A 13,014-nucleotide genomic window follows, 5' to 3' on the forward strand; every position below is an offset into this window, starting at 1 on the left:
AAAAGTTGAACGATACTTACTATACGAAAATTTTAAGTGCAGTTGGAAACATAATAAAACATTTTATTTTGCCCAATAAAAGCGAAAACCTGTAGATTTACAAACTGCTGAATCGGCAAGTCGGCGATATTGACCCTACTGCCTGGCAGCTGTACAGTAAGAACACTGAGTTTCATCCAACGAAAATTCGAATGGCGGCCTGCAGTTACGAACGGCTGTGGCGTTATCGCTGTATAAAAATCGATAAAAAATACTTTGTAATGTGTTGTGCGAAATTCGTTATTTAGTTGGGTATGTCTTGTAGAATGATGCTCTAAGATAAAAGTGAAATATCGATGATAAGTACTTGGACATTAATTAATGTGCATGCACAGTAAAAGTTGCAATAGATGGGTTTCGTTAAGCGCAGCTGTCACGTAGAAAACTTTTATTTGAAAATGTATATACTTGTGGTGGTGTCTGGCAGCCTGAAGTCATTGTGGAAAACGATAAAGTATCAAAAGAACCCCAGCAGCTAAAATTCCATTTCGTTCCTACAAATCTGATTACACATCAGTGAAATTTAACTTGTAACACTATTGAAGCAAGAGCTGTGAATCTTTTCAAATAATACAAAAAATGTAGGTATGCTTGGGTTGTTAAATACATATGGCTCAGTCGACGGTCGGGGATGTGACTTATATTTTAAGTTTTAATTCTTTACCTGTAATAGAAAACAATTTAAAGGGGTTATTTTATGATAGGTTATAGCGGTAACAATGCTTAGTATTAACATCTCAAAAAAAAAAAAGAAAATATAAAACTTGATCCAAAAGAGTTATATATATTTTAGCTGCTGTGATCGGCGTGGCGAGTACGCAAACCAGATTAGCTAATATTTACTTGTGTTCGCTTATATGTTCCAAATTCAAATGTGAAGGGTATGAAGTGACTTTGTGTCGGGTGAAACAAGTTAAACATGAATAAAGAACAACATTATTATACTATTTAATTAACTTTATTTCTAAAAAATTCCTTCTTAACAAATACACAAAAAATCCTGTCACTTAGGGACGGGATAATCCCTGTTCGTGCTCTTCATCTCCACTGTCTGAGTAGACATCATTGTAAATTGCCTTATTTTTACCCGCCGAACCTTATGAGATACTGGGCCGTATGCATAAAAAATAAGCAATTACTTTTACTTAAAATTTCATACCTTTCACTTAAATTTGTTTGAAAAAATCGAGTAAAAGGTCTGAAATTTTTAGAAAAAGCATTTGCTTAGGTTTTATGCATACGGCCCATTGTCAATTGGCAATTGAAGTAATGGTTTCTTTGCATCTGTGATAGCATAGCTATGTTTTCCCATCGCTCTTTATGAGAAACAGACATACTTACATATGATAGGTACATTCCAGATCAGCAGATAAGTAATCGTAGAAGCCTTAGGCCGAGTTTATTAAAACTTGTCTAACTTTGAATTGTGACGGGCGTGGCTAACTATTGTGTGCATTTTGTGGGGGCGTGACATTAATATTCAATAAATTATAAATGATTCATTACTTGCAGAAATACGAGGTTGAAGAAGTCTGATGAGGAGATGTGGTGATGTCCGAACCCAGCAAACATTGAGGTTAGTTATCGATTACAGCAGAGGTTACCTAACTTTTTTCCTCGTAGACCCCTTTTAAAAAAATTACTGGTTTCGGTGGACCCCTGCTGATACATTTCTAAATATTCCCAAAGCTCGTAAAAAATGAAATGTGAAGATTAGATCTAACTATGCAAATTTGTATCGCGGGTGAATTCAAAAGCTAAACTCGGGGTGACCAAAATAAAACTAAAATATTTTCTTTCTATTATTATTTATTTCTATTGATTAAAATAATGTGATTAGACACTTGCAGGTTTTTAAATATAGAGCTCGTAAATCTATCAAAATACTCTCTCGCTCTGAGGAGTTATATTTTTTAAGAGCACTTCGAGCCCTAGCGTTATTTACATTATCTTCACCATAAACTCATCAAATGTTCGGCTCACTCATGACTATGTACGTGGAATATTTGTAAAATAGTTTATTTGTGTTGATGGCATCATTTTTACTTATATAGCTCCGAGTTTTAAAGTGATATAAAAAATATTTATCACTCTCATTTTCAAAACCCAAAACTTTAAACAACCAAACGGCTAAGCGCTTTACGCCAAACTTTTAATTCAGAAACTGACAACAGAGAAAAGAACGAGTCTAGAAAAATGGATGACAAGCAACCATGCAAGCAAGAAGTACAAGAAGTGTTCCACCGTCTCATCCTCTTCAAGGCAGGATGGGCAAATGGACTCATCATTTACGCCCATCACAGTAAGGTGTTTGTGCCACGTGAAGTCACCAGTCAGCAGTCCAGTCTTTTCAGTGAGAGGAAAAAACTAGATAGACCTTCTGAGATTGAAGGTAACTTAAATTTTGCCCAACTGCCTGGTCTAAGCCAACTGTGGCCAAGATGTCTCGAGTTGCCCAGCACCCAGAGTAAGAAAGCTTTAACCTTAACAATATAATTTAGTCGAGACTTGCATTTCCGAACTAGTTAGTCTGCAGGTGGCCTTTAAGGCGAAAACACAACGTAAGTGTAGCAGTGCGTCAAAAGCACTATACACCACTCAAAAAAAATTAAGTTAAATAGAGAGGCTAGCAACCATTTTGGTTCTTTACTATCGAAGCCAGATAAATTTTCATGGACCCCACTTACAACTCATGGACCTGCACTTACAACTCATGGACTCCCATATTTTTTTCACACCAACGTTGACTCCCGTCGAGTTTCCCGTGGACACCCGGGGATCCACTTCGGCCACTTTGGGAATCACTGAATTAGAGAATGATTGGAGAACTAGCCACATTCTCCAATCTCAAACGTTAGAGAACGACTCGAAAAACTGTCGAGAATCATAGCGATCTCAATAAAAATGGGGCATAGTTCTCGACTCGAAAAAACATTAATTTTCTAGTCGAATTCTAACGTAGATCTCTAATGGGATTCGAATGTGAATTTCAAACTGATGTTTTGCTTTATTAAATAAAACGCTTTGTTTGTAAAATTTGTATGAAATGTATTTGCAATAAAATAATAATGGATTATTTGAACTTAAAAATAATTTATTATTCATTCATTTTGAATATTTCTAATTTACATTTATTTGAATTTGCGTTATTTCTGTAATCGTTCTCGAATCGAATTCTAGCGTAGTTTTCTAACTTCGTCATCGACTCGAGGACGATAAGTGATTTACCATAGTTATCTAATGTAAAAATCCAAATTTCTCTAATGTTAGAGACTGTGTTTGCTGGGAAATAGCAGCTATAACTTCTTAAAAAAACTTAGTAAATTATTTGGAAAAAAGGCCTCAAGCTCAACAAAATTGTTAAAGTACGGATAAAAAGTGCGATTCGAATGGGGAGGATTTGGACAATAACGAGACTTCGAGACTTACGACTATGAACTGGAACGGGATCTTAAAACACTAAATATGTCAAATTTTACCACATGCTTGCCAATAGCAGTAAGTTTTTTTCGAAATAAAATGATAAAAAAAATTACTTATTGGACAGAGTATTGAGCATATAAATGAAACCAACATGGATTTTTTAGTAGTATCTTTAAACCGAATTGAAAATTTTGACCAGAGATGCGGCTTACAAAGAATATATTAAAAATCGCTTCTTCCATCTAATGTTCCATGCGACTGCTATAGGATATATTGTCTTACCAATAGGTATTAAAACGAGTTTCTATATCTGAATGATCATTTGTTTTTTTTTAAGGACTCGCCACTTTTTAGTTTGATTCTAGTTTATCTGCATGCAGCCCCGCTTGTAGTCAGTCATATTCTTCAGAGATAACTCGAGTCACTTTGTGTGCATAACTAGTAACAGAGTGAACTTATAAAGCATACATATAGAACTGAAATCCACTTATAGATATTCAATTCCGTGCCACTTGACCTTCCCTAACAGAAAATGCTTGTAAACATTGAAAAGTATTGCGCAGCTTACTAAGTGGTTTTCAAAACACTTGAAACACACAGACGTACATACGTAAGTATGTATGGACTTTTGTGAAGTAGAACAGATCCCAAATTTTAAAGTAGCCTAAAATGTTTCGTGCTCTGTTTTTCATTTTTAAAACACGATCACCAAGTTGAAGCATTGTCCAAATGATGGTTATCCTCTGCTATACAATTCACAGATGGTAGGTTTATTTCGTGCTACACGTTCTATATTTTGTTAGTACATACATCTGTACAAACATATGTATGTATATATAATTATATACCTTTCACACGTACATATTTATTAAAATTCTCCCAGTGCAGCACGAATTTCGTGCTAGTGCCTCAGTGAACTCATGTACAACGGCCGGTCACGTTTCTAATTCCGCTGCCGCTACTGTGACGATGCGTGCAGGGATGCATGAACGCGAGTTTACGACGAGTAAAAGATGAGCAATAAACAAAACAGATGCTCATGGGTAAGTATGTGTATGCCTGTAGATGATGATGTGCTATGTAGATATTACGCAAAACAAGATTTACGAATACGTAGAGAAAGTTGCCGAAGCGCGTATAACATTAATATTTATTGCATTCCCTCAAGGTGACCTATGCAAATAAATACATGCATATGTAAGTGTTTGCCGAAGGGTAAAAAATATATGAAAGTGCTGTAAATTTTGTTCAAAGCTGTGATCTTGGATATCTTAAAATTGTAATAAATAAAAAAAAAACACACAAATATGTATGCTAAAGTGGTTGCAGACTATGTGTTAATGTACGGGGTCGGCTAAGGAAGACGCCATGATGCTGAACTATATTATGACTCCTAAGGTGGTCTGGTTCGGGGGAAAAACGATGAAAGGCTTAACAAAGTCCGATGAGAGATGTTTTTGTGGTAGATGCTGTTGTTTGATGGTGTGCTAATGTGAGATGCAACCCAAGTTTGCAGTCCATAATACATTTTATTAAAATTCTTATTCTCATTAAGCTGGAATAACGGTAGGCCCAGGAAACGTGGTATTTCAACGGGGTTGTGTCAAAGCGAAAGGAGTGGCAACTGATTGGGTTTAGGGCGGCAAGTGAAATGGTGGTGATGCAAGGAACCTTCACAATCTGGACATACTATGTATATTGGGTACAAGTTCGAACCTGAATAAATATTAGTTTAACCTACTATATAATCCAAATTGTAAATAGGTTAAGAGTTATGCGTGTTCCACAAGCCAAATGAAGTTCTTCATCTGCGATGGAAGGTGACTGAATACTGTTGGTAATATTCACAGGGTTGTGATGGTCTCTCTGCCAATGCGCTTTTACTGCTTGTTTGTAAAGCTTTCGGTTGTGTGATGTATGTCTGAATCTTATGCGTGATTGTGTAGAGTTGCTTTCTGCCATGCCCAGTCCAGCAAACAAGTGTTTCTTGCAGTAGCTTATCAGTAATTGCTTTCTGTGTTTCGGGGACCATTGACCAATCGCTAAGTAGGAGATTTTCAGGCTCAAAAGACATGATCTTACAGTGTTTTATGGGAGTGAAATGTTCTGACAGGTCAGTAGCTTCGTTCCTTGCCGTCCTACTAGTTTCCGGTGGCAGAACTGCCGCAAGATAATTTAGAACCAGCCAGACAATAGCCTTGTAAGATCTTCCCAGCAACGTTTCTTTGTTTCTTTTTCCCAAGTGCTGCCGACGAGCGTATTCAAGACTTTGTTGCTGCTCTGTACTTTAATGACGATTGCGGTTCTGTGCGCGGAGAAGGAGAGCAAGGTGTTAACGCTAACCCTTACAGTCGTCAGTGGTAAATTAGACTTAATTGTACGACTCGCCAACACTTACATTGGCTCCAGTCGTACTGAAATAAGTAGACGAGAAAAATCATCGAAAACTATCCAGTGCTACCAAGTTTTCCGTTTCAATATACTAGTCGTACAGATTCTCCAACCTAGGAGTAAGAAAAATCTTTTTATGGCGTAATAAAGTCTCCTTGTTGTTGGCAAAAGTAGTCGTTTCGCAAAATAACTTATACTCATAAATTAGCATAGTGGTGCGGCTCGCTCGTCGTTTCCTTTTTGTTTAGAGCTGTGTTCGTTACATCCACTCGCTCGCCCAATCTCGATGATATTCAGCTCTTGAGCTTAACCGTACAAAACCAATTGGTTAAAAACCATGAACAACGTGAAAATGAAATTTTGTTGCACATACTAAAGTATTCAAATGTGTAAGTATGTGCATACTTGCATATAAACCGAATGAAATACAAAAGCCGAGAACTTTGTACCTAACTTATTCGTTTCAACGAAAACCGCAGGAAATATGGCACGTTGTGGTATAAAACCACATTAGATGCTGGTTGAGGAAGGGCGAATACGAAATTAATGTGAAATTTTTGCGGTCAATTTCGTTCGTTTTCCTTGATGTGAAGTATATGGTATTCTTGAAAAACCACATATAGTAATTACTCTAGGCACTAGTATGAATGTATGTGGTACAATGATGCATTACTACCGCAAAACCTTATCATGTATATCCCATGAAATAACAGATCTGCGGGTACCCAATGTAAAACGTACATATGTATAAATGTATGTACGTATAAAAGTATTTCTAAGAAATTATCTTTCATTTTCTCAGAACACACTATTTCCCCCGGCAACAACAACAGATAATTAAAAACGCCAAAAGTCAAGCTTGAAAATATTCATTACGGCAACAAAAACGACGTAGGAAGCAGCTGCCTCAGCTTTTTAGCTAGGTATTACCAACGAAATACGTATACGCATGCATATATACACACATATTGTACATACATATTTATTACATATACACAACACCCTGTTTCCCACTGCGCTGTATGCGTAGGCTTTAACTTTAATAAGATTTAGGCGTCAACCTCACTATTTCCGCACTATCCTTACCCCAACCATCGAATGCCGCCGCTTCATGGCCGGCCGGCCTACCGCCGCACCCATATCAAATGCGGCAAGGCAAGGCAAGCCCCAATCAACGTGGCGAACCTCCACTCCACTCGCTGAGTACCTGATAATAATCCGCTCCTCTGATCGGATTAACCAAGTATTTCGTGGCGTAGCGGTGTGCCTAATCCACCGTGCAATGGCGTGGAATGGTGTGTGCGGTTCGCGGCATACATATGTCGGTTCTCCGATTACACTTTTTCACCTCTTGTCTTCTGCAACCTCCAAGTCTACATGAAACTAACCATGTTCCATATCCAATTCCGAGGTATACTATATCTGCATCTTGCCATCTACGAGCACATCTCGTTGTTGATCTCTACTGCATAGTGCCCGTTGCTCCACCACCATTTTATTATCTTATTACACAAATACTCAAACGAGTTATCAAAAAAGGACATTTTGTTGATGAAGATGCCCGCCCTTTTTTGTACTTTTCAGTTAGTTATATTTTTTGTTTTGCTCCGAATAAAATAATTATAGATATTTTATGTATGTACATAATTGTGTGTTGCCTGTACTCTGGAATTAAGCTGTGGTGTTTCTTTTGATTAAGGTAAGTGGAAAAGGTCAGATATTTAGCATTGCCTTTAGATTTACGATTTCACTACTTGCAAAATTTAAATTTGTTACACCCAATTATGCGCGTTATGTGATACTTGAGGTAAAACGCAAAAACTTTTTTGTCCATAACCTAAAAGTCTCTACAATTTGCATTTTTGACTGAAATGTGTAATGTGTGAAATTAATCTGCCTTTTTTTACGGGAAGCTAAGAAAAATTCGGTAAGTCGTGTGCAAAAAAGAAAATGCAAACATTTCTTTACTTTTTTATTTTTAATTTACACAATTTTTTATATTCTCCATTAATTTCCACTGGGAGCAGAGTTCCTTTCGATGTCATCAAAAATGTTCGAAAACATTGGGTTAGCAGTTTTTAGTATACCATTTTGCAGTTACTTTATACCCAGATTGTAGAGAAAAAATAGCTAAACTTTTTGCTCTGGTGAAGTAAACTGAGTTTATTTTTGCTTACTTTTGTTGCCTGGCTTTACTTACCGGGCGAAATTGCTCCTTGTAGGCTCCATACCATTGACTACTGTTTATAAAATCAAGGTTCGTGACATGATGCGATCATCTTAACCCATTACCGACCGCTCACTGTCCCCATACGAGGACAGCACTTCATATACCGAAATCTGTTTCTTAAACACTGACAACTCATAATGTTAGATCAATTATGGCATTTGTGTCCAAAAAACGTAGTTTCAGCGCTTCGAAGTTAGACATTTCGTAGAGCTAATTTTTCTGGAGTATTTATATATATTTTTTTAGTATATTGTTAAGCTAAAATTAAATACTTTTGGGCTTATTCATAAAAAATAAAGTAGCTTTATAAAAGGTTTATAGATTGAAAATTGTATGAAAACCTCAATTTATAAAGCTCTTTAAACCTACTTTATTTATTATGAATAAGGACATTTGTCTGTAATATTAGGTGGAGTGCGCACAATCTTTTAGAAATGGTATTGTGTTGAAAAGGATCAAAAAGGAATTAAAACGATATAGTTTTATAGTGGTGTCCCTACTTGGGGACAATGGGCATAAACATTAAATTTTCCGATATGTAACAGGTGCTTTCGAATGCAGAACTATGGCACACCATAAGGTGTTTAGGGTCAAAAAAACTTTTTACAACTTCAGGAGGCCGTCGATTGGATGTTTTCTTTTCACAACAAATTTTAAAGTTAAAAGCTACAATTAATGGCATAGTAGCATTTTTCTTAAAAAACAAGAGCTACAAATTTTTTCTTTCCACATAAAATTTACAACAAAAAAGCTACAATTAATGCCGTTATAACATTTTCAATATCTCAACTCTATCGACTAGGTGTATGGTGTCAAGTTAGCAGTACATACCATATTTTTTAAAAAATTAGAGCTACACATTTTTTCTTCCAAAACAAATTTACAACAAAAACACTACAATTAATACCGTAGTTAACTTTTTATTTTTTTTTTTTCGAAAAGTTTAGTGCTAACTTGACACATGTAAATTCAACAGACGACTTCTCGGTGACAAATAAAGACTTTTTAAAGCTTTGCAATGAATTTTGGAGGGGAGTAGTATTTCAGATAACGAGATGATATTTCTGAAAAAAAATTTTTCATCGTGTTACAGAAGCTCAAATGTGCCCAAAAACCGTGATTTTTGTACTTTTAGGTTAGGTTTTAGGTTTCACGTATAATTAACGGCAAATTATCCGATAGGAATTTTTGCTTTGGGAAAAAATTGTCCTGCCAACTTCAGAGAGGTACTCGTCTCGTTCTATAACTAGCAATGTGGAAACAAACCCAATGACACGGGTAGTGTTTAATACCACTATGTTGGGCATTCATTTAATGCCTAGTGAAAGAAAACTCAATGTTAGTTCTATTTAAGAATATTGTTAAATTTTTTCGAATTTTCGTTTGTATTTTATTAACACAAATCAGAAAAAAACAAGTAAGAGCAGCGCTGTCTTCGGCTATGCCGAAGGCTTCATACCTTTCATGAACATCTGCAAATTTTACTTTGACAGATTACTGCTTTTGAGTACATCTGCATACATCGATAGAGGAGTTACATACCTATATAAAAAATCGCATCTGAACAAACAGAGGTATGGAAGATATACCTTATATTAGCACCAATCTAAGTGATTTTCACTGCTATGTGATCGGTATGTAAACCGACACAATTTATTGGGTTTAGTTTCCTACATAAAGGAGATATATCGCAAAAACTGGTATCTGAACAATCAGTGCTATAGGAGATAAAGCTTATACAGCATAGATTTTGACGATTTTCTCAGTAGACTTTGTATTATTATTTATAAAATATCTTACGAAATTTATCGGTTTTAGCTGTTCAAATAAAGGAGTTTTACAGTAAAATCCCATATCTGAACAATCAGATGTATGGAAGATATATCTTGTAGTCACCCGATCCTTGTTATTATCACTGTAAGTATTCTGTTAATAATGAGTGAAAATGGTGCGAAATTTCATGTTCCTAGCTGCATAAATGCATGAATTATAACGAAAAATCTCATATCTGAACAATCAGTTGTATGGGAGCTATAGGTTATAGTTATCCGATCTTTTTAATTTTCACTGTAAGTTTTCTGTTGATAATTATTGAAAACAGTGCGGAATTTCCTGTTCCCAGCTATATAAATGGAGCAGTTATAACGAAAAATTTTATATCTGAACAATCAGTTGTATGGGAGCTATAGGTTATAGTGAACCGATCTTTGTAATTTTCACTGTAAGCATTCTGTTAATAATGGGTGCAAGTGCTGCAAAATTTCATGTTCGTAGCTGCATAAATGTAGAAGTTATAACGAAAAATCTCATATCTGAACAATCAGTTGTATGGGAGCTATAGGTTATAGTGACCCGATCTTTGTAATTTCCACTGTAAGTATTCTGTTGATAATAGGTGCAAGTACTGCAAAATTTCATGTTCCTAGCTGCGTAAATGGAGAAGTTATAACGAAAAATCTCATATCTGAACAATCAGTTGTATGGGAGCTATATGTTATAGTGGTCCGATTCTTCCGGTTCCGACAAATGATTAATACATTATAAAAATACACCCACTTACCAAATTTGATCCGGATATCTCGAAAACTGAGAGACTAGATTGCATACAAACAGACAGACAGACGGACAGACGGACAGACGGACAGACGGACAGACGGACAGACGGACATGGATAAATCAACTCAGCTCGACGTTCTGATCAAATAAGTATACATTTTAATGGGTCTATCTCTTTTTGTTCTGGTACTTACAAACATCGGACCAAAGTTATAATACCATTTCATGCTCATGAAAGGTATAATTAACGTTTTGCTTCAAAAGTAACCACTGCGGACGTGTTTTAGTTTTTTTTTGTTTTCGCTGACTATATTTCACTTCGTAATTACCCTTTTCAAAAAAAAAAAATATAAAAAGGGTAATTAAAAGGGTTGTAGCATTAGCCATGATTTTATATACTTATTTTCAAGAGCCTTCCCTGGGGAGCTCTATAGTCGGAGGAGAAAAGTCATTGAATTCTTTCGTCTTTGCTTTCTCATGTTATTTCTTTTTTGTGCCAGCCCCAAATTCAAATTTCATTAAATTTTTATAGATTTTCTGGGTCAAACTGTAGTTCAATATGCATCGATTGAGGGAAAAACGAAGGTCCATTCTCGAATTTTTCGAATCGATGCACGGATCGAATCGGAACTAAAAAATTGAATCGGAAGGGCTCGATTAATCGATCTTCGATTTAATCGATTTAAAAACGGCATCTCTAGTTCCGAGTTGAATACTTTCAGAGCTGGAGCGTCAGTGTCGATTCGAACGACAAAGCCAAGTCAGCGGAGCCGCTGTATTTTAATTCGCTGCACTGTGTCCATGTATAGGCCCGTCCACATACAACTTTGGCGTTGCGTTGGCGCTGGCGTCGCTTTGACAGCGGCGCGCGTAACGCCCGTGCTTGCTACAATGAACGCTTAGCACAGAATACTTTGGTCACTAAATTGACATACTAGCGGCTGATAAATCAAAATTTTTACATCAATAATTGCATTAAAAACTATATTTCTTGCCCGCATTTGATTAAAAATAAAAATTAAATCACATAATTTTGATTATTTAGAACAGCTGACGAACGACGCGCGCGAAAAGTTGAGAGTTGGCCATCTTTCTGCGTTGTGTTGGCGTTGGCGTTGCCCAACTTTGGTTATATGGAGACTTTCATATAAATGCATGTATTCATAGTCAGCTGTCGAAGCGACGCCAACGCCAACGCAACGCCAAAGTTGTATGTAAACGGGCCTTAACTCCTCTCCTCCTGACTTCTTCTTATTTGGCACTTCAACCGCTTGTCGGTTTTTCCGAATTCTTAATAGTTTTCATAGTTGGAGGAATCATGTAGCAAATGTTAAGCCGTTTTATGAGAATAGTTGGAATTTTGGTTTGTACTTTTGGATTTCCCACTCTTTAATTTAACCACAAGAAAAATATAGCAGCAATACCGAAACATAAGTTTTTTCCGTTTGGCAAAAAAAAAATTGTTTACGACCCACATACAAAACATGTTTTTTTTTTGCATAAACAAAAACATTAGTGGCCAATGGCGGGAGGGCGATGACCTTAAAGGAAAATGTATGCGGATGTGTATGTGGATGGATATGTATGCTTTATAAAGCATCCCACTGAGAAAATGGGTAAACACCTTACGAAAACACCATGTTTTCTTTCAGTTTTTAGTACATAAATTGTCATCATGGCCAATGTCATCTAGTAGTAAAGCACAAAATGAACACCTCCGACGGCACATTACGTTGTCAGTTGCAGAATAACGTGCCGCCGAAGTTATTTCCAAGCGCCGAACTACTCCGAGCGACTGTTCTGCATTACACGTAACTTACTTTGTAAAGCGTCTCAGAAGTTTGTCTGATACCAAATTTATACTCTAAATTCCGAATTACATAAGGAGTGGCTCAGAGGTATGTCTGATACGAAATATACAGTCCAAATTCCTACTTACTTACTATTTTGCTAAAGTAAGGCATAAGTTGCTGGTAAGGTAGTGCCCTTCACCCGGCGGTCCTTACCGCTTCCCTGCCGAATTTCCCTTACTTTAACAAAGTTGTAAGTAAGTAGGAATTTGGTCTGTACATTACGTATCAAACATACCTCTGAGCCATTTTACAAAGTAAGTTACGCATAATACAGAGCAGTCGCTCGGAGTAGTTCGGCTCTTGGAAATAACTTCGGCTGCACATTATTTTGCAACTGACAACGTCATGTGTCGTCGGAGGTGTTCATTTTGTGCTTTACTAGTAGATGACATTGGCAATGATGACAAACTGAAACTAAACATGGCTTACCTCGTAAGGTGCTTACCTATGTATTTTCCCAGTGCGATAGGCCATACATACATACATACATACATATGCGTATATGTATATTGACCAACCTTA

The sequence above is a fragment of the Rhagoletis pomonella genome, unplaced genomic scaffold (assembly GCF_013731165.1).
Source record: "Rhagoletis pomonella isolate Grant_MI unplaced genomic scaffold, Rhpom_1.0 Rhpom_scaffold_00001, whole genome shotgun sequence".
Lineage (NCBI taxonomy): Eukaryota > Metazoa > Arthropoda > Insecta > Diptera > Tephritidae > Rhagoletis > Rhagoletis pomonella.